Raw genomic sequence first — 25,785 nt, 5'->3', positions numbered from 1 at the left:
GTGTAAGAGCACACCCTTGGACAAAAAGCTTAGACCACCTGGGAATACCAGGTGGTCTCCCATCCAAGTACTAACCAGGCCCGACCCTGCTTAGCTTCCGAGATCAGACGAGATCGGGCGTACCCAGGCTGGTATGGCCGTAAACGATAAACAATCTCTTGGTACAACATATATAGTCAAAGTGAGTCTGATAAACAGACATTGCATTTTCACCAATTAGATAAGCAGCTGAACTTTGTGTCACCTGAAAAAGTAGAAGAAATTACAAACACTGTAGCCATCACTTTATAGCACAGGTAGTTGGATAAATACAAACTTTATTTCTTTTCATCATTTGAACAGGGTAAGGGAGCACAAAGCACACACAAGCTGCATTCAGCAACAATGTTATTATTTGTCTTATAAATACCAAGGCAGATGCTAACTGACAACACACGGAACTTTGATCCTATTAAAAAGGCAGGAAGCTGCATTTAGTCAATTCATCATTAAATGCTTACTACACAGGCAGTGTTGCTGATGAAATATAGTGTAAGAGCACACCCTCGTGACAAAAAGCTTACAGCACCTGGTATTCCCAGGCGGTCTCCCATCCAAGTACTAACCAGGCCCGACCCTGCTTAGCTTCCGAGATCAGACGAGATCGGGCGTACCCAGGCTGGTATGGCCGTAAACGATAACAATCTCTTGGTACAAGCATATATAGTCAAAGTGAGTCTGATAAACAGACTGCATTTGCAGCAGGAAGCTGCATTTAGTCAATTCATCATTAAATGCTTACTACAAGGCAGTGTTGCTGATGAAATAGTGTAAGAGCACACCCTCGTGGACAAAAGCTTACAAGCACCTGGTATTACCATGCCGTCTCCCATCCAAGTACTACCAGGCCGACCCAGCTTAGCTTCCGAGATCAGACGAGATCGGGCGTACCCAGGCTGGTATGGCCGTAAACGATAAACAACCTCTTGGTACACACATATATAGTCAAAGTGAGTCTGATAAACAGACTGCATTTTTCAGCAGGAAGCTGCATTTAGTCAATTCATCATTAAATGCTTACTACAAGGCAGATGTTGCTGATGAAATAGTGTAAGAGCACACCCTCGTGGACAAAAAGCTTACAGCACCTGGTATTCCCAGGCGGTCTCCATCCAAGTACTAACCAGGCCCGACACTGCCTTAGCTTCCGAGATCAGACGAGATCGGGCGTACCCAGGCTGGTATGGCCGTAACCGATAACAATCTCTTGGTACAACATATATAGTCCAAAGTGAGTCTGATAAACAGACTGCATTTTGCAGCAGGAAGCTGCATTAGTCAATTCATCATTAAATGCTTACTACAAGCAGTGGTTGCTGATGAAATAGTGTAAGAGCACACCCTCGTGGACAAAAAGCTTACAGCACCTGGTATTACCAGGTGGTCTCCCATCCAAGTACTAACCAGGCCCGACCCTGCTTAGCTTCCGAGATCAGACGAGATCGGGCGTACCCAGGCTGGTATGGCCGTAAACGATAAACAACCTCTTGGTACAACATATATAGTCAAAGTGAGTCTGATAAACAGACATTGCATTTTCACCAATTAGATAAGCAGCTTGAACTTTGTGTCACTGAAAAAAGTAGAAGAAATTACAAACACTGTAGCCATCCCTTTATAGCACAGGTAGTTGGATAAAATACAAACTTTATTTCTTTTCATCATTTGAACAGGGTAAGGGAGCACAAAGCACACACAAGCTGCATTCAGCAACAATGTTATTATTTGTCTTATAAATACAAGGCAGATGCTAACTGACAACACACGGAACTTTGATTCCTATTAAAAAGGCAGGAAGCTGCATTTAGTCAATTCATCATTAAATGCTTACTACAAGGCAGTGTTTGACTGATTAAATAGTTGTAAGAGCACACCCTCGGGACAAAAGCTTACCAGCACTGGTATTCCCAGGCGGTCTCCCATCCAAGTACTAACCAGGCCCGACCCTGCTTAGCTTCCGAGATCAGACGAGATCGGGCGTACCCAGCGCTGGTATGGCCGTAAACGATAACAATCTCTGGTACAACATATATAGTCAAAGTGAGTCTGATAAACAACTGCATTTGCAGCAGGAAGCTGCATTTAGTCAATTCATCATTAAAGGTGCTTACTACAAGGCATGTTGCTGATGAAAATAGTGTAAGAGCACACCCTCGTGGACAAAAGCTTACAGCACCTGGTATTCCCAGGCGGTCCTCCCATCCAAGTACTACCTAGGACCGACCCTAGCTTAGCTTCCGAGGATCAGACGAGATCGGGCGTACCCAGGCTGGTATGGCGTAAACGATAAACAATCTCTTGGTACACATATATAGTCCAAAGTGAGTCCTGATAAACAGACCAGGTGCATTTTCACCAATTAGATAAGCATCTTGAACTTTGTGTCCACTGAAAGTAGAAGAAATTACAAACACTGTAGCCAGTCACTTTATAGCAACGGTAGTTGGATAAAATACAAACCTTTATTTCTTTTCATCATTGGAACGGGTAAGGAGGCCACAACAGCACACACAAGCTGCATTCCAGCAACAATGTTATTATTTGTCTTATAAATACAAGGCAGATGCCTAACTGACAAACAAACGGAACTTTGATCCTATTTAACAAAGGCAGGAAGTCTGTCATTATTATGCAATTCATCATTAAATGCTTACTACAAGGCAGGGTTGCTGATGAAATAGTGTAAGAGCACACCCTCGTGGTACAAAAAGCTTACAGCACCTGGTATTCCCAGGCGGTCTCCCATCCAAGTAGTAACCAGGCCCGACCTGCTTAGCTTCCGAGATCAGACGAGATCGGGCGTACCCAGGCTGGTATGGCCTGTAAACGATACCAATCTCTTGGTACAACATATATAGTCAAAGTGAGTCTGATAAACAGACTGCATTTGCAGCAGGAAGCTGCATTTAGTCAATTCATCATTAAATGCTTACTACAAGGCAGTGTTGCTGATGAAATAGTGTAAGAGCACACCCTCGTGGACAAAAAGCTTACAGCACCTGGTATTACCAGGCGGTCTCCCATCCAAGTACTAACCAGGCCCGACCCTGCTTAGCTTCGAGATCAGACGAGATCGGCGTACCCAGGCTGGTATGGCCGTAAACGATAAACAACCTCTTGGTACAACATATATAGTCAAAGTGAGTCTGATAAACAGACTGCATTTTTCAGCAGGAAGCTGCATTTAGTCAATTCATCATTAAATGCTTACTACAAGGCAGTGTTGCTGATGAAATAGTGTAAGAGCACACCCTCGTGGACAAAAAGCTTACAGCACCTGGTATTCCCAGGCGGTCTCCCATCCAAGTACTAACCAGGCCCGACACTGCTTAGCTTCCGAGATCAGACGAGATCGGGCGTACCCAGGCTGGTATGGCCGTAAACGATAACAATCTCTTGGTACAACATATATAGTCAAAGTGAGTCTGATAAACAGACTGCATTTTGCAGCAGGAAGCTGCATTTAGTCATTCATCATTAAATGCTTACTACAAGGCAGTGTTGCTGATGAAATAGTGTAAGAGCACACCCTCGTGGACAAAAAGCTTACAGCACCTGGTATTACCAGGTGGTCTCCCATCCAAGTACTAACCAGGCCCGACCCTGCTTAGCTTCCGAGATCAGACGAGATCGGGCGTACCCAGGCTGGTATGGCCGTAAACGATAAACAACCTCTTGGTACAACATATATAGTCAAAGTGAGTCTGATAAACAGACATTGCATTTTCACCAATTAGATAAGCAGCTTGAACTTGTGTCACTGAAAAAGTAGAAGAAATTACAAACACTGTAGCCATCACTTTATAGCACAGGTAGTTGGATAAAATACAAACTTTATTTCTTTTCATCATTTGAACAGGGTAAGGGAGCACAAAGCACACACAAGCTGCATTCAGCAACAATGTTATTATTTGTCTTATAAATACAAGGCAGATGCTAACTGACAACACACGGAACTTTGATCCTATTAAAAAGGCAGGAAGCTGCATTTAGTCAATTCATCATTAAATGCTTACTACAAGGCAGTGTTGCTGATGAAATAGTGTAAGAGCACACCCTCGTGGACAAAAAGCTTACAGCACCTGGTATTCCCAGGCGGTCTCCCATCCAAGTACTAACCAGGACCGACCCTGCTTAGCTTCCGAGATCAGACGAGATCGGGCGTACCCAGGCTGGTATGGCCGTAAACGATAAACAATCTCTTGGTACAACATATATAGTCAAAGTGAGTCTGATAAACAGACATTGCATTTTCACCAATTAGATAAGCAGCTTGAACTTTGTGTCACTGAAAAAGTAGAAGAAATTACAAACACTGTAGCCATCACTTTATAGCACAGGTAGTTGGATAAAATACAAACTTTATTTCTTTTCATCATTTGAACAGGGTAAGGGAGCACAAAGCACACACAAGCTGCATTCAGCAACAATGTTATTATTTGTCTTATAAATACAAGGCAGATGCTAACTGACAACACACGGAACTTTGATCCTATTAAAAAGGCAGGAAGCTGCATTTAGTCAATTCATCATTAAATGCTTACTACAATGCAGTGTTGCTGATGAAATAGTGTAAGAGCACACCCTCGTGGACAAAAAGCTTACAGCACCTGGTATTCCCAGGCGGTCTCCCATCCAAGTACTAACCAGGCCCGACCCTGCTTAGCTTCCGAGATCAGACGAGATCGGGCGTACCCAGGCTGGTATGGCCGTAAACGATAACAATCTCTTGGTACAACATATATAGTCAAAGTGAGTCTGATAAACAGACTGCATTTTGCAGCAGGAAGCTGCATTTAGTCAATTCATCATTAAATGCTTACTACAAGGCAGTGTTGCTGATGAAATAGTGTAAGAGCACACCCTCGTGGACAAAAAGCTTACAGCACCTGGTATTACCAGGCGGTCTCCCATCCAAGTACTAACCAGGCCCGACCCTGCTTAGCTTCCGAGATCAGACGAGATCGGGCGTACCCAGGCTGGTATGGCCGTAAACGATAAACAACCTCTTGGTACAACATATATAGTCAAAGTGAGTCTGATAAACAGACTGCATTTTTCAGCAGGAAGCTGCATTTAGTCAATTCATCATTAAATGCTTACTACAAGGCAGTGTTGCTGATGAAATAGTGTAAGAGCACACCCTCGTGGACAAAAAGCTTACAGCACCTGGTATTACCAGGCGGTCTCCCATCCAAGTACTAACCAGGCCCGACCCTGCTTAGCTTCCGAGATCAGACGAGATCGGGCGTACCCAGGCTGGTATGGCCGTAAACGATAAACAACCTCTTGGTACAACATATATAGTCAAAGTGAGTCTGATAAACAGACTGCATTTTTCAGCAGGAAGCTGCATTTAGTCAATTCATCATTAAATGCTTACTACAAGGCAGTGTTGCTGATGAAATAGTGTAAGAGCACACCCTCGTGGACAAAAAGCTTACAGCACCTGGTATTCCCAGGCTGTCTCCCATCCAAGTACTAACCAGGACCGACCCTGCTTAGCTTCCGAGATCAGACGAGATCGGGCGTACCCAGGCTGGTATGGCCGTAAACGATAAACAATCTCTTGGTACAACATATATAGTCAAAGTGAGTCTGATAAACAGACATTGCATTTTCACCAATTAGATAAGCAGCTTGAACTTTGTGTCACTGAAAAAGTAGAAGAAATTACAAACACTGTAGCCATCACTTTATAGCACAGGTAGTTGGATAAATACAAACTTTATTTCTTTCATCATTTGAACAGGGTAAGGGAGCACAAAGCACACACAAGCTGCATTCAGCAACAATGTTATTATTGTCTTATAAATACAAGGCAGATGCTAACTGACAACACACGGAACTTTGATCCTATTAAAAAGGCAGGAAGCTGCATTTAGTCAATTCATCATTAAATGCTTACTACAAGGCAGTGTTGCTGATGAAATAGTGTAAGAGCACACCCTCGTGGACAAAAAGCTTACAGCACCTGGTATTCCCAGGCGGTCTCCCATCCAAGTACTAACCAGGACCGACCCTGCTTAGCTTCCGAGATCAAACGAGATCGGGCGTACCCAGGCTGGTATGGCCGTAAACGATAAACAATCTCTTGGTACAACATATATAGTCAAAGTGAGTCTGATAAACAGACATTGCATTTTCACCAATTAGATAAGCAGCTTGAACTTTGTGTCACTGAAAAAGTAGAAGAAATTACAAACACTGTAGCCATCACTTTATAGCACAGGTAGTTGGATAAAATACAAACTTTATTTCTTTTCATCATTTGAACAGGGTAAGGGAGCACAAAGCACACACAAGCTGCATTCAGCAACAATGTTATTATTTGTCTTATAAATACAAGGCAGATGCTAACTGACAACACACGGAACTTTGATCCTATTAAAAAGGCAGGAAGCTGCATTTAGTCAATTCATCATTAAATGCTTACTACAAGGCAGTGTTGCTGATGAAATAGTGTAAGAGCACACCCTCGTGGACAAAAAGCTTACAGCACCTGGTATTCCCAGGCGGTCTCCCCATCCAAGTACTAACCAGGCCCGACCCTGCTTAGCTTCCGAGATCAGACGAGATCGGGCGTACCCAGGCTGGTATGGCCGTAAACGATAACAATCTCTTGGTACAACATATATAGTCAAAGTGAGTCTGATAAACAGACTGCATTTTGCAGCAGGAAGCTGCATTTAGTCAATTCATCATTAAATGCTTACTACAAGGCAGTGTTGCTGATGAAATAGTGTAAGAGCACACCCTCGTGGACAAAAAGCTTACAGCACCTGGTATTACCAGGCGGTCTCCCATCCAAGTACTAACCAGGCCCGACCCTGCTTAGCTTCCGAGATCAGACGAGATCGGGCGTACCCAGGCTGGTATGGCCGTAAACGATAAACAACCTCTTGGTACAACATATATAGTCAAAGTGAGTCTGATAAACAGACTGCATTTTTCAGCAGGAAGCTGCATTTAGTCAATTCATCATTAAATGCTTACTACAAGGCAGTGTTGCTGATGAAATAGTGTAAGAGCACACCCTCGTGGACAAAAAGCTTACAGCACCTGGTATTCCCAGGCTGTCTCCCATCCAAGTACTAACCAGGACCGACCCTGCTTAGCTTCCGAGATCAGACGAGATCGGGCGTACCCAGGCTGGTATGGCCGTAAACGATAAACAATCTCTTGGTACAACATATATAGTCAAAGTGAGTCTGATAAACAGACATTGCATTTTCACCAATTAGATAAGCAGCTTGAACTTTGTGTCACTGAAAAAGTAGAAGAAATTACAAACACTGTAGCCATCACTTTATAGCACAGGTAGTTGGATAAAATACAAACTTTATTTCTTTTCATCATTTGAACAGGGTAAGGGAGCACAAAGCACACACAAGCTGCATTCAGCAACAATGTTATTATTTGTCTTATAAATACAAGGCAGATGCTAACTGACAACACACGGAACTTTGATCCTATTAAAAAGGCAGGAAGCTGCATTTAGTCAATTCATCATTAAATGCTTACTACAAGGCAGTGTTGCTGATGAAATAGTGTAAGAGCACACCCTCGTGGACAAAAAGCTTACAGCACCTGGTATTCCCAGGCGGTCTCCCATCCAAGTACTAACCAGGCCCGACCCTGCTTAGCTTCCGAGATCAGACGAGATCGGGCGTACCCAGGCTGGTATGGCCGTAAACGATAACAATCTCTTGGTACAACATATATAGTCAAAGTGAGTCTGATAAACAGACTGCATTTTGCAGCAGGAAGCTGCATTTAGTCAATTCATCATTAAATGCTTACTACAAGGCAGTGTTGCTGATGAAATAGTGTAAGAGCACACCCTCGTGGACAAAAAGCTTACAGCACCTGGTATTACCAGGCGGTCTCCCATCCAAGTACTAACCAGGCCCGACCCTGCTTAGCTTCCGAGATCAGACGAGATCGGGCGTACCCAGGCTGGTATGGCCGTAAACGATAAACAACCTCTTGGTACAACATATATAGTCAAAGTGAGTCTGATAAACAGACTGCATTTTTCAGCAGGAAGCTGCATTTAGTCAATTCATCATTAAATGCTTACTACAAGGCAGTGTTGCTGATGAAATAGTGTAAGAGCACACCCTCGTGGACAAAAAGCTTACAGCACCTGGTATTCCCAGGCGGTCTCCCATCCAAGTACTAACCAGGCCCGACCCTGCTTAGCTTCCGAGATCAGACGAGATCGGGCGTACCCAGGCTGGTATGGCCGTAAACGATAAACAATCTCTTGGTACAACATATATAGTCAAAGTGAGTCTGATAAACAGACTGCATTTTGCAGCAGGAAGCTGCATTTAGTCAATTCATCATTAAATGCTTACTACAAGGCAGTGTTGCTGATGAAATAGTGTAAGAGCACACCCTCGTGGACAAAAAGCTTACAGCACCTGGTATTCCCAGGCGGTCTCCCATCCAAGTACTAACCAGGCCCGACCCTGCTTAGCGTCCGAGATCAGACGAGATCGGGCGTACCCAGGCTGGTATGGCCGTAAACGATAAACAATCTCTTGGTACAACATATATAGTCAAAGTGAGTCTGATAAACAGACTGCATTTTGCAGCAGGAAGCTGCATTTAGTCAATTCATCATTAAATGCTTACTACAAGGCAGTGTTGCTGATGAAATAGTGTAAGAGCACACCCTCGTGGACAAAAAGCTTACAGCACCTGGTATTCCCAGGCGGTCTCCCATCCAAGTACTAACCAGGCCCGACCCTGCTTAGCGTCCGAGATCAGACGAGATCGGGCGTACCCAGGCTGGTATGGCCGTAAACGATAAACAATCTCTTGGTACAACATATATAGTCAAAGTGAGTCTGATAAACAGACTGCATTTTGCAGCAGGAAGCTGCATTTAGTCAATTCATCATTAAATGCTTACTACAAGGCAGTGTTGCTGATGAAATAGTGTAAGAGCACACCCTCGTGGACAAAAAGCTTACAGCACCTGGTATTCCCAGGCGGTCTCCCATCCAAGTACTAACCAGGCCCAACCCTGCTTAGCTTCCGAGATCAGACGAGATCTGGCGTACCCAGGCTGGTATGGCCGTAAACGATAAACAATCTCTTGGTACAACATATATAGTCAAAGTGAGTCTGATAAACAGACTGCATTTTGCAGCAGGAAGCTGCATTTAGTCAATTCATCATTAAATGCTTACTACAAGGCAGTGTTGCTGATGAAATAGTGTAAGAGCACACCCTCGTGGACAAAAAGCTTACAGCACCTGGTATTCCCAGGCGGTCTCCCATCCAAGTACTAACCAGGACCGACCCTGCTTAGCTTCCGAGATCAGACGAGATCGGGCGTACCCAGGCTGGTATGGCCGTAAACGATAAACAATCTCTTGGTACAACATATATAGTCAAAGTGAGTCTGATAAACAGACTGCATTTTGCAGCAGGAAGCTGCATTTAGTCAATTCATCATTAAATCCTTACTACAAGGCAGTGTTGCTGATGAAATAGTGTAAGAGCACACCCTCGTGGACAAAAAGCTTACAGCACCTGGTATTCCCAGGCGGTCTCCCATCCAAGTACTAACCAGGCCCGACCCTGCTTAGCTTCCGAGATCAGACGAGATCGGGCGTACCCAGGCTGGTATGGCCGTAAACGATAAACAACCTCTTGGTACAACATATATAGTCAAAGTGAGTCTGATAAACAGACTGCATTTTTCAGCAGGAAGCTGCATTTAGTCAATTCATCATTAAATGCTTACTACAAGGCAGTGTTGCTGATGAAATAGTGTAAGAGCACACCCTCGTGGACAAAAAGCTTACAGCACCTGGTATTCCCAGGCGGTCTCCCATCCAAGTACTAACCAGGACCAACCCTGCTTAGCTTCCGAGATCAGACGAGATCGGGCGTACCCAGGCTGGTATGGCCGTAAACGATAAACAATCTCTTGGTACAACATATATAGTCAAAGTGAGTCTGATAAACAGACTGCATTTTGCAGCAGGAAGCTGCATTTAGTCAATTCATCATTAAATGCTTACTACAAGGCAGTGTTGCTGATGAAATAGTGTAAGAGCACACCCTCGTGGACAAAAAGCTTACAGCACCTGGTATTCCCAGGCGGTCTCCCATCCAAGTACTAACCAGGCCCGACCCTGCTTAGCTTCCGAGATCAGACGAGATCGGGCGTACCCAGGCTGGTATGGCCGTAAACGATAAACAACCTCTTGGTACAACATATATAGTCAAAGTGAGTCTGATAAACAGACTGCATTTTTCAGCAGGAAGCTGCATTTAGTCAATTCATCATTAAATGCTTACTACAAGGCAGTGTTGCTGATGAAATAGTGTAAGAGCACACCCTCGTGGACAAAAAGCTTACAGCACCTGGTATTCCCAGGCGGTCTCCCATCCAAGTACTAACCAGGACCAACCCTGCTTAGCTTCCGAGATCAGACGAGATCGGGCGTACCCAGGCTGGTATGGCCGTAAACGATAAACAATCTCTTGGTACAACATATATAGTCAAAGTGAGTCTGATAAACAGACTGCATTTTGCAGCAGGAAGCTGCATTTAGTCAATTCATCATTAAATGCTTACTACAAGGCAGTGTTGCTGATGAAATAGTGTAAGAGCACACCCTCGTGGACAAAAACCTTACAGCACCTGGTATTCCCAGGCGGTCTCCCATCCAAGTACTAACCAGGCCCGACCCTGCTTAGCTTCCGAGATCAGACGAGATCGGGCGTACCCAGGCTGGTATGGCCGTAAACGATAAACAACCTCTTGGTACAACATATATAGTCAAAGTGAGTCTGATAAACAGACTGCATTTTTCAGCAGGAAGCTGCATTTAGTCAATTCATCATTAAATGCTTACTACAAGGCAGTGTTGCTGATGAAATAGTGTAAGAGCACACCCTCGTGGACAAAAAGCTTACAGCACCTGGTATTCCCAGGCGGTCTCCCATCCAAGTACTAACCAGGACCGGCCCTGCTTAGCTTCCGAGATCAGACGAGATCGGGCGTACCCAGGCTGGTATGGCCGTAAACGATAAACAATCTCTTGGTACAACATATATAGTCAAAGTGAGTCTGATAAACAGACATTGCATTTTCACCAATTAGATAAGCAGCTTGAACTTTGTGTCACTGAAAAAGTAGAAGAAATTACAAACACTGTAGCCATCACTTTATAGCACAGGTAGTTGGATAAAATACAAACTTTATTTCTTTTCATCATTTGAACAGGGTAAGGGAGCACAAAGCACACACAAGCTGCATTCAGCAACAATGTTATTATTTGTCTTATAAATACAAGGCAGATGCTAACTGACAACACACGGAACTTTGATCCTATTAAAAAGGCAGGAAGCTGCATTTAGTCAATTCATCATTAAATGCTTACTACAAGGCAGTGTTGCTGATGAAATAGTGTAAGAGCACACCCTCGTGGACAAAAAGCTTACAGCACCTGGTATTCCCAGGCGGTCTCCCATCCAAGTACTAACCAGGCCCGACCCTGCTTAGCTTCCGAGATCAGACGAGATCGGGCGTACCCAGGCTGGTATGGCCGTAAACGATAAACAACCTCTTGGTACAACATATATAGTCAAAGTGAGTCTGATAAACAGACTGCATTTTGCAGCAGGAAGCTGCATTTAGTCAATTCATCATTAAATGCTTACTACAAGGCAGTGTTGCTGATGAAATAGTGTAAGAGCACACCCTCGTGGACAAAAAGCTTACAGCACCTGGTATTCCCAGGCGGTCTCCCATCCAAGTACTAACCAGGCCCGACCCTGCTTAGCTTCCGAGATCAGACGAGATCGGGCGTACCTTTTTTTTTTAATCTTTTATTATGAAAAATACATAATATTTACAATATTCAATCAATAATAAAAAAGGATGAACAATTCATCCTTTTACAAAATCAAAAAAGAAAAGAAAATAAAACCAATTAAAAACACAATCATTCACTAAAACCAATTAATAATTAAAAACAAGTTTTTCATTTAAATCAATTTCAATAAAAGTACTCCCCCACACAAACAGCTTTTCAAAATTGCATCCACTATATTTATATACTACTTCTATATCTTTCTCTAAAATACTTCTAAATAAAACCTCCACATTCACAATTTTACCTTCATAATGTCCTAGATTCCTTCTTAATCTTACAGCGTATCTGGCATGACTAAGAATAAAATTCATCAAATTAAAATTAAAAACTTTGCTTTTCCCCGTTAACCCAAAAAGAAACAACCTCCTCCACTCAACCCCATTAACAATCTCTTCTCCCCAATGTTGTACTAAAAGCCCCTTTACAAACTCATGAAACCCTTGTAATCTGCTACATTCAATAAAAAAGTGCATAAAATTTTCCACCTCCGTACCACAAATATCACATTCTCTTTTAATATCTCTATTTATTTGATGTAAAACCACGTTCGTAAAAATCCTATTATGTTTCAATTTAAAATCATTATCTTCACATTCTATAGAATTATATTTTACATTAACATTCTTCCATATTGATTTCACATCTATATTTGTAAACACCCTAGACCACACTTTTTCTGAAGCAGGAGCTTTTGTCTCTTTTAAAATACATTTTCTATAAACCATTTTAACTTTTAAACTTGATAAAACATGTTTCTCCCCATTACTTTCATAGTATAAAACCGGTAAACCCTTAGCTCTCTCAACCACCTCTGTATTTATTAAACGCACCCATTCCTCAGGAATACACCCTAAAATTCTCTTATACATATTTTCTACAGTAATTTTACTGATTTCATCATCCACTTCACAAACATTGTCATAAATAGCTTGAACAGGAAGAAACCCTGGAATGACCTCATATAAAATGTCCCCAATCTGTCTCATCCCAGCCCTCATAAAATATTTACAAAACACCATCTTATTATTATACTGTATCTTGGGATTTAAAAAAATTGGCTGATTTAAAATATTGTCTAAAATGGTACACTCATAATAAATATTTGGTAAAAACTCCCCCCAAGCCTCAAACACTTCTCTATAAAACAATGGTATATTACCTAACATTTCCTTTTTCATGCACATCAATAAACCATTGTCCCCCATCCTCCCAACCTCCTGCAAATACTCCTTAAAAAATCTTTTCCATCCGTAATCTAATTCACCATATAAATATTTCCGTACCATTTTGACTCTAATTGCTTTTTTCCTAACATTTAAATCTACCAGCTTCAAACCCCCCTCCTCATAACCTGCAATCAGAGTTTTAAAAGAAATTTTCGCTCCTTTCCCATCCCATAAAAAATCAACTAAAATCGTATTCATTTCAGATAAAAACCATTCTGGTACGTCTAAAACATTCATGACATGAATAAAAATTGACATCAGCAATGAATTTACAACAATTACTTTCCCTTTTAATTTCAATGCCCTCCCCCTCCACATATTTACCACCTTCCTAACTTTGTTTATAACTCCACTCCATGTCAGATCTCTCGCTTCCTGTTCCTTCACCCCTAAAAACACACCTAACACCTTAAAATAATCATTTACCATTTTAAAAGGAAAAGTCCCCTCATTAATCTTCCCAACATACATTATTACTGACTTCTCCATATTCACTTTTGCTCCTGAGGCTTGCTCATATACTTTAAAACACTCCATCACCCTTTTAACACTTCCCTCATCTCTAACTGTTATTGTGGTATCGTCTGCATATTGATGAATTAAACTAAAACCTCCTTGCGGAGTCTCTACACAATTTATAAAATGATCTTTTTTAAGGTATGCCGCTAAGGGTTCTACCGATAAAACAAACAATAAAGCTGATAAAGGGCATCCCTGTCTCACTGATCTCTCAAGAATAAAAGAATCTGTTAAAACCCCATTACATTTAACCCTACTTTTAGCCTTTCTATATAATAATTTTATCCATCCTATTATTCTATTTCCAAACCCATATTTTTCTAGTACCCTAAACATAAAATCATGTTCCACCCTGTCAAAAGCTTTATTAAAATCTATACTTAAAACAATTCCCCCTATCTTATCACTATTCATTTTATTTATCACATCTCTAAGTGTATTTATGGTATCTGCTATATCTCTTCCTGGCACACTATAATTTTGTGTAGGTGCTATAATATCATTTAAAACCATCTTCATCCTATTTGCCAGTATCTTAGCTAAAATCTTATAATCTGAGTTTAATAAACTAATTGGCCTATAATTTTCTAGTTTCAATTTGCTCCCCTTATTTTTATATAAAATCGATATCAGCCCTGTCACCATGGAGTCTGAAACTTAATTATTATCTTCCATATATTGATATACTTCCAATAAAATCGGTGCTAAAAGACTTTCATACATTTTATAAAACTCTGCAATTAGTCCATCTACTCCAGGACTTTTATTTATTTGTAAACCCTTAATTGCATCTTTCACTTCATCCACTGTTATCTTCCTATCACACATTTGCTTATCCTCAACACCAATTTGCACATCCACACTATTTAAAATCTCTTTTACACACCCCTCATCCACCTCCCCTTTCTTAAATAAATCCTTATAAAAATTCTGTACAGTTTCTAATATCTCAACATAATCATTTACCACTTCACCCTTTACATTCTCAATCTCATTAATATATGATTTCATCTGTTTAGTTTTCTCTAAACCAAGAAAAAATGACGTACATTTCTCCCCTTCTAAAACATATTTTGCCCTACTTCTAATAATTGCACCCTTACACTTATCTATTTCACATTTGCTCAATTGTGCTTTTAAATCTAAAAACCTTTCAATATTATAGTTAGGATCAATATCACATTTCCTCATTTCTTCATTCAGTTTTGTTCTTAAAAAATGTTCTTCTCTTGTCATCCTACTCCTCTTCTTCCTTGCATATCTAATACTAAAAACTTTTATTTTTTCCTTAACATTTTCCCACCACTGACACTTATCATTCCCTTTTTGCTTATCCTCCATTTCATGTTCTATCAAAGATTTAAGTTGTTTCCCGTATTCCTCATCACCTAAATACCCTGCATTCATACACCATATTCCCCCCCCTTTCCTTTCCTTATCTAACCCCACCGAAAATGTTAACCCAGCATGATCACTAAAAGTTGTAAAAATATATTTAATATCTTTCATAAAATTCCTTAACCCTTCATTTACTAAAACCAGATCTATCCGTGTCTGTTTCAATTCCCCTAAAACCACCTGCCTTCTAGAAAATTCTCTCTTGTTCGGATTCTCGTCCCTCCATATATCAATCAAATTATTTTCAAACATCATCTTCCTTAAAACCCCCCTAGATACGTCACTTCTAAAAATAGCTCCCCTTGTCATATCTAGTCTATCCATTTTTACATTAAAATCCCCAACTAAAATACAGTTACCCTTGCACCATTTCCCTAATTCTAAAAATAAATTCCTTCTCTCTATTTCATTATTCGGCGCATAAATATTTATAATTCTAAAAACCCTACTCATATACTCAAAATCTAAAATTAAAATCCTCCCATTATTATCATTATATATCTTCTTCACATTTTCTACTACATCCTTCCTTAATAAAATTGCAACCCCACATGAATTCCCCCTGCCATTGTTTACATAAATAAAATCCCTCCATATTTTTTGTACTTCTAAAACACACATATTATCCCAGTGCGTCTCTTGAATACATAAAATTTCAGAATTCTTCATTTGTACTATTCTATTAAATTTTCCTATTGTTCTCACACCATTTGCATTTATCGACATTATTTTGACCATACTAATAAATAATAAAATTATAAAATATAATTTCATTATGCTCTACCTTTTATCCAGTTTCTTTCCTCTTCCACCCTTTCTCTCCCCCCCTCCCGCTGCTTTCCTCTTCCTGTATCCTCCTGTCGTTCTTTCAAACTTTTCCCCATCATCCGTGTCCGATATCTCCTCCAATTCCATCTCATCCAGCCAACTTGTCTTCTTTACACCCTCGTCCGTCCTGCTCCCCGCGCTCATCGCCGCCTCCAATACAGTCGCCGTGCTCCCCGTGTTCATCGCCGTTTCTGGAATATTCGTTGTGCTCCCCGTGTTCATCGCCGTTTCTGGTATGTTCGTTGTGCTCCCCGTGTTCATACCCGTCTCTGTTATTGTCATTAAACTTAAACCCCTCTCCATTTCTTCACCCCCCGAGGTACTTGTTTGTGCTGTGCTTTCCCCCAAAACCTGTGAGTCCCCCGTGCTTCCCCCCAGTCCACTCCCCCCCTCCTCCTGAAAACTCCATCTTCTTATTTCCGAATCCATGCTGCTCCCAATTTCGTTCATCTTCTGGTCTTCCTTCTTCTCCCTTCTTCCTTCCTCCGTCTCTCCACCCTCCACCACGTCCTCTCCTCCATCTTCTTCTCCTTCTTCCGACAGTACAACTGCTTCCTCGAATAGTACTTGACTCCCCTCTTCAGTCATAACCTCTCCACAGTTGCACTCCGTCAATCTCTTTCTGCATCTGCCACAAAAATTCCTTTCCTTTTCTCCGATACATTCTCTAGCGTAATGGCCTTGATTACCGCACTTAAAGCACTTGAATTCAGGGCAGTCTTTGACTATGTGCCCTGGTTGAATACACAACCGACAAACTCTGACCTGTTTGTCATGAATAACCCTGAAGTATTCAATTCCCTCCAGCGTCTCAATTTTTGTGGAATATGGCAATGATTGGACTTTTTCCGTAAATTTAACTTTACAAAAACGTGTCCCGTCAACCACCTCCGTTCCAGGCCAAACTCTCCTCCTTATCTCCGAGACGGCCGTTACTCCCCAGCTACTCAGCTTGTCCAGTATAACTTTATCTTCTATATATACCGGGAGATTCATAAAAGACACCACCAATTCATTGACATTCACATCTCTCGCCAGAATCCTGGTGTCCTTTATCCTTAAACCGTCCATTAGACGTTCTTTACCTTTTCCGTTTCTCATCGTAATTTCATACTTCTTGTCTCCTTTCATTCGGCATCCCACCACCTCTCCACACGTCTCCTTAATTGCTCTCAGTAATTCCATCGTCGTCACCTTTTCTTCTCCCACCAACTCAATTGCCACCGTGTATTCTTTTCCATATTTCATTCCTCCTTTATTTTCATTATCTTTCCGTTGCGCATTTTCGTTGTCCTTGTCCATTCCGTTTGTCGTTGCCATGTTGTCCGTCATTGTAAATCAAAAAATGAAACCGAAAAAAACCTCCCCCAAGCAGCAAAACTGCAGGGGGGGAAAACTAACCAAACTTAAAACTATTCAAATGAAAAAAACAAAAAATTATATGTCAAAATCCAAAAAAATAAACAAAAATAGCTCTCGAGCAAACACTCTCAAGCAAACACTCGCTCACAGCTCAATTACTCGCACCTGTCGTCACTTCTCCAATCAGGAATAGCGCCCCCAGGCTGGTATGGCCGTAAACGATAAACAATCTCTTGGTACAACATATATAGTCAAAGTGAGTCTGATAAACAGACTGCATTTTGCAGCAGGAAGCTGCATTTAGTCAATTCATCATTAAATGCTTACTACAAGGCAGTGTTGCTGATGAAATAGTGTAAGAGCACACCCTCGTGGACAAAAAGCTTACAGCACCTGGTATTCCCAAGCGGTCTCCCATCCAAGTACTAACCAGGCCCGACCCTGCTTAGATTCCGAGATCAGACGAGATCGGGCGTACCCAGGCTGGTATGGCCGTAAACGTTAAACAATCTCTTGGTACAACATATATAGTCAAAGTGAGTCTGATAAACAGACTGCATTTTGCAGCAGGAAGCTGCATTTAGTCAATTCATCATTAAATGCTTACTACAAGGCAGTGTTGCTGATGAAATAGTGTAAGAGCACACCCTCGTGGACAAAAAGCTTACAGCACCTGGTATTCCCAGGCGGTCTCCCATCCAAGTACTAACCAGGCCCGACTCTGCTTAGCTTCCGAGATCAGACGAGATCTGGCGTACCCAGGCTGGTATGGCCGTAAACGATAAACAATCTCTTGGTACAACATATATAGTCAAAGTGAGTCTGATAAACAGACATTGCATTTTCACCAATTAGATAAGCAGCTTGAACTTTGTGTCACTGAAAAAGTAGAAGAAATTACAAACACTGTAGCCATCACTTTATAGCACAGGTAGTTGGATAAAATACAAACTTTATTTCTTTTCATCATTTGAACAGGGTAAGGGAGCACAAAGCACACACAAGCTGCATTCAGCAACAATGTTATTATTTGTCTTATAAATACAAGGCAGATGCTAACTGACAACACACGGAACTTTGATCCTATTAAAAAGGCAGGAAGCTGCATTTAGTCAATTCATCATTAAATGCTTACTACAAGGCAGTGTTGCTGATGAAATAGTGTAAGAGCACACCCTCGTGGACAAAAAGCTTACAGCACCTGGTATTCCCAGGCGGTCTCCCATCCAAGTACTAACCAGGCCCGACCCTGCTTAGCTTCCGAGATCAGACGAGATCGGGCGTACCCAGGCTGGTATGGCCGTAAACGATAACAATCTCTTGGTACAACATATATAGTCAAAGTGAGTCTGATAAACAGACTGCATTTTACAGCAGGAAGCTGCATTTAGTCAATTCATCATTAAATGCTTACTACAAGGCAGTGTTGCTGATGAAATAGTGTAAGAGCACACCCTCGTGGACAAAAAGCTTACAGCACCTGGTATTCCCAGGCTGTCTCCCATCCAAGTACTAACCAGGACCGACCCTGCTTAGCTTCCGAGATCAGACGAGATCGGGCGTACCCAGGCTGGTATGGCCGTAAACGATAAACAATCTCTTGGTACAACATATATAGTCAAAGTGAGTCTGATAAACAGACATTGCATTTTCACCAATTAGATAAGCAGCTTGAACTTTGTGTCACTGAAAAAGTAGAAGAAATTACAAACACTGTAGCCATCACTTTATAGCACAGGTAGTTGGATAAAATACAAACTTTATTTCTTTTCATCATTTGAACAGGGTAAGGGAGCACAAAGCACACACAAGCTGCATTCAGCAACAATGTTATTATTTGTCTTATAAATACAAGGCAGATGCTAACTGACAACACACGGAACTTTGATCCTATTAAAAAGGCAGGAAGCTGCATTTAGTCAATTCATCATTAAATGCTTACTACAAGGCAGTGTTGCTGATGAAATAGTGTAAGAGCACACCCTCGTGGACAAAAAGCTTACAGCACCTGGTATTCCCAGGCTGTCTCCCATCCAAGTACTAACTAGGACCGACCCTGCTTAGCTTCCGAGATCAGACGAGATCGGGCGTACCCAGGCTGGTATGGCCGTAAACGATAAACAATCTCTTGGTACAACATATATAGTCAAAGTGAGTCTGATAAACAGACATTGCATTTTCACCAATTAGATAAGCAGCTTGAACTTTGTGTCACTGAAAAAGTAGAAGAAATTACAAACACTGTAGCCATCACTTTATAGCACAGGTAGTTGGATAAAATACAAACTTTATTTCTTTTCATCATTTGAACAGGGTAAGGGAGCACAAAGCACACACAAGCTGCATTCAGCAACAATGTTATTATTTGTCTTATAAATACAAGGCAGATGCTAACTGACAACACACGGAACTTTGATCCTATTAAAAAGGCAGGAAGCTGCATTTAGTCAATTCATCATTAAATGCTTACTACAAGGCAGTGTTGCTGATGAAATAGTGTAAGAGCACACCCTCGTGGACAAAAAGCTTACAGCACCTGGTATTCCCAGGCGGTCTCCCATCCAAGTACTAACCAGGCCCGACCCTGCTTAGCTTCCGAGATCAGACGAGATCGGGCGTACCCAGGCTGGTATGGCCGTAAACGATAAACAACCTCTTGGTACAACATATATAGTCAAAGTGAGTCTGATAAACAGACTGCATTTTGCAGCAGGAAGCTGCATTTAGTCAATTCATCATTAAATGCTTACTACAAGGCAGTGTTGCTGATGAAATAGTGTAAGAGCACACCCTCGTGGACAAAAAGCTTACAGCACCTGGTATTCCCAGGCGGTCTCCCATCCAAGTACTAACCAGGCCCGACCCTGCTTAGCTTCCGAGATCAGACGAGATCGGGCGTACCTTTTTTTTTTAATCTTTTATTATGAAAAATACATAATATTTACAATATTCAATCAATAATAAAAAAGGATGAACAATTCATCCTTTTACAAAATCAAAAAAGAAAAGAAAATAAAACCAATTAAAAACACAATCATTCACTAAAACCAATTAATAATTAAAAACAAGTTTTTCATTTAAATCAATTTCAATAAAAGTACTCCCCCACACAAACAGCTTTTCAAAATTGCATCCACTATATTTATATACTACTTCTATATCTTTCTCTAAAATACTTCTAAATAAAACCTCCACATTCACAATTTTACCTTCATAATGTCCTAGATTCCTTCTTAATCTTACAGCGTATCTGGCATGACTAAGAATAAAATTCATCAAATTAAAATTAAAAACTTTGCTTTTCCCCGTTAACCCAAAAAGAAACAACCTCCTCCACTCAACCCCATTAACAATCTCTTCTCCCCAATGTTGTACTAAAAGCCCCTTTACAAACTCATGAAACCCTTGTAATCTGCTACATTCAATAAAAAAGTGCATAAAATTTTCCACCTCCGTACCACAAATATCACATTCTCTTTTAATATCTCTATTTATTTGATGTAAAACCACGTTCGTAAAAATCCTATTATGTTTCAATTTAAAATCATTATCTTCACATTCTATAGAATTATATTTTACATTAACATTCTTCCATATTGATTTCACATCTATATTTGTAAACACCCTAGACCACACTTTTTCTGAAGCAGGAGCTTTTGTCTCTTTTAAAATACATTTTCTATAAACCATTTTAACTTTTAAACTTGATAAAACATGTTTCTCCCCATTACTTTCATAGTATAAAACCGGTAAACCCTTAGCTCTCTCAACCACCTCTGTATTTATTAAACGCACCCATTCCTCAGGAATACACCCTAAAATTCTCTTATACATATTTTCTACAGTAATTTTACTGATTTCATCATCCACTTCACAAACATTGTCATAAATAGCTTGAACAGGAAGAAACCCTGGAATGACCTCATATAAAATGTCCCCAATCTGTCTCATCCCAGCCCTCATAAAATATTTACAAAACACCATCTTATTATTATACTGTATCTTGGGATTTAAAAAAATTGGCTGATTTAAAATATTGTCTAAAATGGTACACTCATAATAAATATTTGGTAAAAACTCCCCCCAAGCCTCAAACACTTCTCTATAAAACAATGGTATATTACCTAACATTTCCTTTTTCATGCACATCAATAAACCATTGTCCCCCATCCTCCCAACCTCCTGCAAATACTCCTTAAAAAATCTTTTCCATCCGTAATCTAATTCACCATATAAATATTTCCGTACCATTTTGACTCTAATTGCTTTTTTCCTAACATTTAAATCTACCAGCTTCAAACCCCCCTCCTCATAACCTGCAATCAGAGTTTTAAAAGAAATTTTCGCTCCTTTCCCATCCCATAAAAAATCAACTAAAATCGTATTCATTTCAGATAAAACCCATTCTGGTACGTCTAAAACATTCATGACATGAATAAAAATTGACATCAGCAATGAATTTACAACAATTACTTTCCCTTTTAATTTCAATGCCCTCCCCCTCCACATATTTACCACCTTCCTAACTTTGTTTATAACTCCACTCCATGTCAGATCTCTCGCTTCCTGTTCCTTCACCCCTAAAAACACACCTAACACCTTAAAATAATCATTTACCATTTTAAAAGGAAAAGTCCCCTCATTAATCTTCCCAACATACATTATTACTGACTTCTCCATATTCACTTTTGCTCCTGAGGCTTGCTCATATACTTTAAAACACTCCATCACCCTTTTAACACTTCCCTCATCTCTAACTGTTATTGTGGTATCGTCTGCATATTGATGAATTAAACTAAAACCTCCTTGCGGAGTCTCTACACAATTTATAAAATGATCTTTTTTAAGGTATGCCGCTAAGGGTTCTACCGATAAAACAAACAATAAAGCTGATAAAGGGCATCCCTGTCTCACTGATCTCTCAAGAATAAAAGAATCTGTTAAAACCCCATTACATTTAACCCTACTTTTAGCCTTTCTATATAATAATTTTATCCATCCTATTATTCTATTTCCAAACCCATATTTTTCTAGTACCCTAAACATAAAATCATGTTCCACCCTGTCAAAAGCTTTATTAAAATCTATACTTAAAACAATTCCCCCTATCTTATCACTATTCATTTTATTTATCACATCTCTAAGTGTATTTATGGTATCTGCTATATCTCTTCCTGGCACACTATAATTTTGTGTAGGTGCTATAATATCATTTAAAACCATCTTCATCCTATTTGCCAGTATCTTAGCTAAAATCTTATAATCTGAGTTTAATAAACTAATTGGCCTATAATTTTCTAGTTTCAATTTGCTCCCCTTATTTTTATATAAAATCGATATCAGCCCTGTCACCATGGAGTCTGAAACTTAATTATTATCTTCCATATATTGATATACTTCCAATAAAATCGGTGCTAAAAGACTTTCATACATTTTATAAAACTCTGCAATTAGTCCATCTACTCCAGGACTTTTATTTATTTGTAAACCCTTAATTGCATCTTTCACTTCATCCACTGTTATCTTCCTATCACACATTTGCTTATCCTCAACACCAATTTGCACATCCACACTATTTAAAATCTCTTTTACACACCCCTCATCCACCTCCCCTTTCTTAAATAAATCCTTATAAAAATTCTGTACAGTTTCTAATATCTCAACATAATCATTTACCACTTCACCCTTTACATTCTCAATCTCATTAATATATGATTTCATCTGTTTAGTTTTCTCTAAACCAAGAAAAAATGACGTACATTTCTCCCCTTCTAAAACATATTTTGCCCTACTTCTAATAATTGCACCCTTACACTTATCTATTTCACATTTGCTCAATTGTGCTTTTAAATCTAAAAACCTTTCAATATTATAGTTAGGATCAATATCACATTTCCTCATTTCTTCATTCAGTTTTGTTCTTAAAAAATGTTCTTCTCTTGTCATCCTACTCCTCTTCTTCCTTGCATATCTAATACTAAAAACTTTTATTTTTTCCTTAACATTTTCCCACCACTGACACTTATCATTCCCTTTTTGCTTATCCTCCATTTCATGTTCTATCAAAGATTTAAGTTGTTTCCCGTATTCCTCATCACCTAAATACCCTGCATTCATACACCATATTCCCCCCCCTTTCCTTTCCTTATCTAACCCCACCGAAAATGTTAACCCAGCATGATCACTAAAAGTTGTAAAAATATATTTAATATCTTTCATAAAATTCCTTAACCCTTCATTTACTAAAACCAGATCTATCCGTGTCTGTTTCAATTCCCCTAAAACCACCTGCCTTCTAGAAAATTCTCTCTTGTTCGGATTCTCGTCCCTCCATATATCAATCAAATTATTTTCAAACATCATCTTCCTTAAAACCCCCCTAGATACGTCACTTCTAAAAATAGCTCCCCTTGTCATATCTAGTCTATCCATTTTTACATTAAAATCCCCAACTAAAATACAGTTACCCTTGCACCATTTCCCTAATTCTAAAAATAAATTCCTTCTCTCTATTTCATTATTCGGCGCATAAATATTTATAATTCTAAAAACCCTACTCATATACTCAAAATCTAAAATTAAAATCCTCCCATTATTATCATTATATATCTTCTTCACATTTTCTACTACATCCTTCCTTAATAAAATTGCAACCCCACATGAATTCCCCCTGCCATTGTTTACATAAATAAAATCCCTCCATATTTTTTGTACTTCTAAAACACACATATTATCCCAGTGCGTCTCTTGAATACATAAAATTTCAGAATTCTTCATTTGTACTATTCTATTAAATTTTCCTATTGTTCTCACACCATTTGCATTTATCGACATTATTTTGACCATACTAATAAATAATAAAATTATAAAATATAATTTCATTATGCTCTACCTTTTATCCAGTTTCTTTCCTCTTCCACCCTTTCTCTCCCCCCCTCCCGCTGCTTTCCTCTTCCTGTATCCTCCTGTCGTTCTTTCAAACTTTTCCCCATCATCCGTGTCCGATATCTCCTCCAATTCCATCTCATCCAGCCAACTTGTCTTCTTTACACCCTCGTCCGTCCTGCTCCCCGCGCTCATCGCCGCCTCCAATACAGTCGCCGTGCTCCCCGTGTTCATCGCCGTTTCTGGAATATTCGTTGTGCTCCCCGTGTTCATCGCCGTTTCTGGTATGTTCGTTGTGCTCCCCGTGTTCATACCCGTCTCTGTTATTGTCATTAAACTTAAACCCCTCTCCATTTCTTCACCCCCCGAGGTACTTGTTTGTGCTGTGCTTTCCCCCAAAACCTGTGAGTCCCCCGTGCTTCCCCCCAGTCCACTCCCCCCCTCCTCCTGAAAACTCCATCTTCTTATTTCCGAATCCATGCTGCTCCCAATTTCGTTCATCTTCTGGTCTTCCTTCTTCTCCCTTCTTCCTTCCTCCGTCTCTCCACCCTCCACCACGTCCTCTCCTCCATCTTCTTCTCCTTCTTCCGACAGTACAACTGCTTCCTCGAATAGTACTTGACTCCCCTCTTCAGTCATAACCTCTCCACAGTTGCACTCCGTCAATCTCTTTCTGCATCTGCCACAAAAATTCCTTTCCTTTTCTCCGATACATTCTCTAGCGTAATGGCCTTGATTACCGCACTTAAAGCACTTGAATTCAGGGCAGTCTTTGACTATGTGCCCTGGTTGAATACACAACCGACAAACTCTGACCTGTTTGTCATGAATAACCCTGAAGTATTCAATTCCCTCCAGCGTCTCAATTTTTGTGGAATATGGCAATGATTGGACTTTTTCCGTAAATTTAACTTTACAAAAACGTGTCCCGTCAACCACCTCCGTTCCAGGCCAAACTCTCCTCCTTATCTCCGAGACGGCCGTTACTCCCCAGCTACTCAGCTTGTCCAGTATAACTTTATCTTCTATATATACCGGGAGATTCATAAAAGACACCACCAATTCATTGACATTCACATCTCTCGCCAGAATCCTGGTGTCCTTTATCCTTAAACCGTCCATTAGACGTTCTTTACCTTTTCCGTTTCTCATCGTAATTTCATACTTCTTGTCTCCTTTCATTCGGCATCCCACCACCTCTCCACACGTCTCCTTAATTGCTCTCAGTAATTCCATCGTCGTCACCTTTTCTTCTCCCACCAACTCAATTGCCACCGTGTATTCTTTTCCATATTTCATTCCTCCTTTATTTTCATTATCTTTCCGTTGCGCATTTTCGTTGTCCTTGTCCATTCCGTTTGTCGTTGCCATGTTGTCCGTCATTGTAAATCAAAAAATGAAACCGAAAAAAACCTCCCCCAAGCAGCAAAACTGCAGGGGGGGAAAACTAACCAAACTTAAAACTATTCAAATGAAAAAACAAAAAATTATATGTCAAAATCCAAAAAAATAAACAAAAATAGCTCTCGAGCAAACACTCTCAAGCAAACACTCGCTCACAGCTCAATTACTCGCACCTGTCGTCACTTCTCCAATCAGGAATAGCGCCCCCAGGCTGGTAT

The 25,785-nt window shown here is 40.2% G+C and overlaps 32 non-coding genes and 7 pseudogenes across 32 annotated transcripts; all 39 read right to left on the bottom strand.

The window, feature by feature from the left end:
- Positions 1-26: 26 nt before the first annotated feature.
- On the bottom strand, positions 27-145 carry LOC115179018 (uncharacterized; annotated as a pseudogene).
- A 411-nt stretch (positions 146-556) lies between these two features.
- On the bottom strand, positions 557-675 carry LOC115178962 (5S ribosomal RNA). The gene has a single exon (XR_003872757.1). It is a non-coding gene; the product is annotated as a 5S ribosomal RNA (ribosomal RNA).
- A 159-nt stretch (positions 676-834) lies between these two features.
- On the bottom strand, positions 835-952 carry LOC115179025 (uncharacterized; annotated as a pseudogene).
- Positions 953-1,115: 163 nt separating this feature from the next.
- Positions 1,116-1,234, bottom strand: LOC115179016 (uncharacterized; annotated as a pseudogene).
- Positions 1,235-1,394: 160 nt separating this feature from the next.
- LOC115178961 (5S ribosomal RNA) lies at positions 1,395-1,513 on the bottom strand. Its single transcript, XR_003872756.1, has one exon. It is a non-coding gene; the product is annotated as a 5S ribosomal RNA (ribosomal RNA).
- Positions 1,514-1,925: 412 nt separating this feature from the next.
- Positions 1,926-2,045, bottom strand: LOC115179017 (uncharacterized; annotated as a pseudogene).
- A 703-nt stretch (positions 2,046-2,748) lies between these two features.
- LOC115178999 (uncharacterized) lies at positions 2,749-2,867 on the bottom strand (annotated as a pseudogene).
- A 159-nt stretch (positions 2,868-3,026) lies between these two features.
- Positions 3,027-3,143, bottom strand: LOC115179014 (uncharacterized; annotated as a pseudogene).
- A 161-nt stretch (positions 3,144-3,304) lies between these two features.
- On the bottom strand, positions 3,305-3,423 carry LOC115178952 (5S ribosomal RNA). The gene has a single exon (XR_003872748.1). It is a non-coding gene; the product is annotated as a 5S ribosomal RNA (ribosomal RNA).
- Positions 3,424-3,582: 159 nt separating this feature from the next.
- Positions 3,583-3,701, bottom strand: LOC115178960 (5S ribosomal RNA). Its single transcript, XR_003872755.1, has one exon. It is a non-coding gene; the product is annotated as a 5S ribosomal RNA (ribosomal RNA).
- A 408-nt stretch (positions 3,702-4,109) lies between these two features.
- On the bottom strand, positions 4,110-4,228 carry LOC115178949 (5S ribosomal RNA). Its single transcript, XR_003872745.1, has one exon. It is a non-coding gene; the product is annotated as a 5S ribosomal RNA (ribosomal RNA).
- Positions 4,229-4,637: 409 nt separating this feature from the next.
- Positions 4,638-4,756, bottom strand: LOC115178950 (5S ribosomal RNA). Its single transcript, XR_003872746.1, has one exon. It is a non-coding gene; the product is annotated as a 5S ribosomal RNA (ribosomal RNA).
- A 160-nt stretch (positions 4,757-4,916) lies between these two features.
- Positions 4,917-5,035, bottom strand: LOC115178974 (5S ribosomal RNA). Its single transcript, XR_003872769.1, has one exon. It is a non-coding gene; the product is annotated as a 5S ribosomal RNA (ribosomal RNA).
- Positions 5,036-5,196: 161 nt separating this feature from the next.
- On the bottom strand, positions 5,197-5,315 carry LOC115178972 (5S ribosomal RNA). Its single transcript, XR_003872767.1, has one exon. It is a non-coding gene; the product is annotated as a 5S ribosomal RNA (ribosomal RNA).
- A 161-nt stretch (positions 5,316-5,476) lies between these two features.
- On the bottom strand, positions 5,477-5,595 carry LOC115178995 (5S ribosomal RNA). The gene has a single exon (XR_003872789.1). It is a non-coding gene; the product is annotated as a 5S ribosomal RNA (ribosomal RNA).
- Positions 5,596-6,001: 406 nt separating this feature from the next.
- On the bottom strand, positions 6,002-6,120 carry LOC115178959 (5S ribosomal RNA). The gene has a single exon (XR_003872754.1). It is a non-coding gene; the product is annotated as a 5S ribosomal RNA (ribosomal RNA).
- A 409-nt stretch (positions 6,121-6,529) lies between these two features.
- On the bottom strand, positions 6,530-6,649 carry LOC115178980 (5S ribosomal RNA). Its single transcript, XR_003872775.1, has one exon. It is a non-coding gene; the product is annotated as a 5S ribosomal RNA (ribosomal RNA).
- A 160-nt stretch (positions 6,650-6,809) lies between these two features.
- LOC115178971 (5S ribosomal RNA) lies at positions 6,810-6,928 on the bottom strand. The gene has a single exon (XR_003872766.1). It is a non-coding gene; the product is annotated as a 5S ribosomal RNA (ribosomal RNA).
- Positions 6,929-7,089: 161 nt separating this feature from the next.
- Positions 7,090-7,208, bottom strand: LOC115178994 (5S ribosomal RNA). Its single transcript, XR_003872788.1, has one exon. It is a non-coding gene; the product is annotated as a 5S ribosomal RNA (ribosomal RNA).
- A 409-nt stretch (positions 7,209-7,617) lies between these two features.
- Positions 7,618-7,736, bottom strand: LOC115178938 (5S ribosomal RNA). Its single transcript, XR_003872735.1, has one exon. It is a non-coding gene; the product is annotated as a 5S ribosomal RNA (ribosomal RNA).
- Positions 7,737-7,896: 160 nt separating this feature from the next.
- On the bottom strand, positions 7,897-8,015 carry LOC115178970 (5S ribosomal RNA). Its single transcript, XR_003872765.1, has one exon. It is a non-coding gene; the product is annotated as a 5S ribosomal RNA (ribosomal RNA).
- Positions 8,016-8,176: 161 nt separating this feature from the next.
- On the bottom strand, positions 8,177-8,295 carry LOC115178927 (5S ribosomal RNA). Its single transcript, XR_003872724.1, has one exon. It is a non-coding gene; the product is annotated as a 5S ribosomal RNA (ribosomal RNA).
- Positions 8,296-8,456: 161 nt separating this feature from the next.
- Positions 8,457-8,575, bottom strand: LOC115178939 (5S ribosomal RNA). Its single transcript, XR_003872736.1, has one exon. It is a non-coding gene; the product is annotated as a 5S ribosomal RNA (ribosomal RNA).
- Positions 8,576-8,736: 161 nt separating this feature from the next.
- LOC115178937 (5S ribosomal RNA) lies at positions 8,737-8,855 on the bottom strand. The gene has a single exon (XR_003872734.1). It is a non-coding gene; the product is annotated as a 5S ribosomal RNA (ribosomal RNA).
- A 161-nt stretch (positions 8,856-9,016) lies between these two features.
- LOC115178947 (5S ribosomal RNA) lies at positions 9,017-9,135 on the bottom strand. The gene has a single exon (XR_003872743.1). It is a non-coding gene; the product is annotated as a 5S ribosomal RNA (ribosomal RNA).
- Positions 9,136-9,296: 161 nt separating this feature from the next.
- LOC115178948 (5S ribosomal RNA) lies at positions 9,297-9,415 on the bottom strand. Its single transcript, XR_003872744.1, has one exon. It is a non-coding gene; the product is annotated as a 5S ribosomal RNA (ribosomal RNA).
- A 161-nt stretch (positions 9,416-9,576) lies between these two features.
- On the bottom strand, positions 9,577-9,695 carry LOC115179088 (5S ribosomal RNA). The gene has a single exon (XR_003872849.1). It is a non-coding gene; the product is annotated as a 5S ribosomal RNA (ribosomal RNA).
- Positions 9,696-9,856: 161 nt separating this feature from the next.
- On the bottom strand, positions 9,857-9,975 carry LOC115178935 (5S ribosomal RNA). The gene has a single exon (XR_003872732.1). It is a non-coding gene; the product is annotated as a 5S ribosomal RNA (ribosomal RNA).
- A 161-nt stretch (positions 9,976-10,136) lies between these two features.
- LOC115179076 (5S ribosomal RNA) lies at positions 10,137-10,255 on the bottom strand. Its single transcript, XR_003872838.1, has one exon. It is a non-coding gene; the product is annotated as a 5S ribosomal RNA (ribosomal RNA).
- Positions 10,256-10,416: 161 nt separating this feature from the next.
- LOC115178934 (5S ribosomal RNA) lies at positions 10,417-10,535 on the bottom strand. Its single transcript, XR_003872731.1, has one exon. It is a non-coding gene; the product is annotated as a 5S ribosomal RNA (ribosomal RNA).
- A 161-nt stretch (positions 10,536-10,696) lies between these two features.
- Positions 10,697-10,815, bottom strand: LOC115178951 (5S ribosomal RNA). The gene has a single exon (XR_003872747.1). It is a non-coding gene; the product is annotated as a 5S ribosomal RNA (ribosomal RNA).
- A 161-nt stretch (positions 10,816-10,976) lies between these two features.
- Positions 10,977-11,095, bottom strand: LOC115178957 (5S ribosomal RNA). The gene has a single exon (XR_003872753.1). It is a non-coding gene; the product is annotated as a 5S ribosomal RNA (ribosomal RNA).
- Positions 11,096-11,504: 409 nt separating this feature from the next.
- On the bottom strand, positions 11,505-11,623 carry LOC115179065 (5S ribosomal RNA). The gene has a single exon (XR_003872827.1). It is a non-coding gene; the product is annotated as a 5S ribosomal RNA (ribosomal RNA).
- Positions 11,624-17,659: 6,036 nt separating this feature from the next.
- LOC115178976 (5S ribosomal RNA) lies at positions 17,660-17,778 on the bottom strand. Its single transcript, XR_003872771.1, has one exon. It is a non-coding gene; the product is annotated as a 5S ribosomal RNA (ribosomal RNA).
- Positions 17,779-17,939: 161 nt separating this feature from the next.
- On the bottom strand, positions 17,940-18,058 carry LOC115178986 (5S ribosomal RNA). The gene has a single exon (XR_003872780.1). It is a non-coding gene; the product is annotated as a 5S ribosomal RNA (ribosomal RNA).
- Positions 18,059-18,467: 409 nt separating this feature from the next.
- Positions 18,468-18,586, bottom strand: LOC115179031 (5S ribosomal RNA). Its single transcript, XR_003872798.1, has one exon. It is a non-coding gene; the product is annotated as a 5S ribosomal RNA (ribosomal RNA).
- Positions 18,587-18,746: 160 nt separating this feature from the next.
- On the bottom strand, positions 18,747-18,865 carry LOC115178993 (5S ribosomal RNA). Its single transcript, XR_003872787.1, has one exon. It is a non-coding gene; the product is annotated as a 5S ribosomal RNA (ribosomal RNA).
- A 409-nt stretch (positions 18,866-19,274) lies between these two features.
- On the bottom strand, positions 19,275-19,393 carry LOC115179000 (uncharacterized; annotated as a pseudogene).
- A 409-nt stretch (positions 19,394-19,802) lies between these two features.
- LOC115178920 (5S ribosomal RNA) lies at positions 19,803-19,921 on the bottom strand. The gene has a single exon (XR_003872718.1). It is a non-coding gene; the product is annotated as a 5S ribosomal RNA (ribosomal RNA).
- Positions 19,922-25,785: the final 5,864 nt, after the last annotated feature.

This window comes from Salmo trutta, chromosome 38, assembly GCF_901001165.1.
Source record: "Salmo trutta chromosome 38, fSalTru1.1, whole genome shotgun sequence".
Taxonomy (NCBI): domain Eukaryota; kingdom Metazoa; phylum Chordata; class Actinopteri; order Salmoniformes; family Salmonidae; genus Salmo; species Salmo trutta.
The sequence above is the reverse complement of the archived record's forward strand: the minus strand, read 5'-3'. Positions and strand labels throughout refer to the sequence as shown.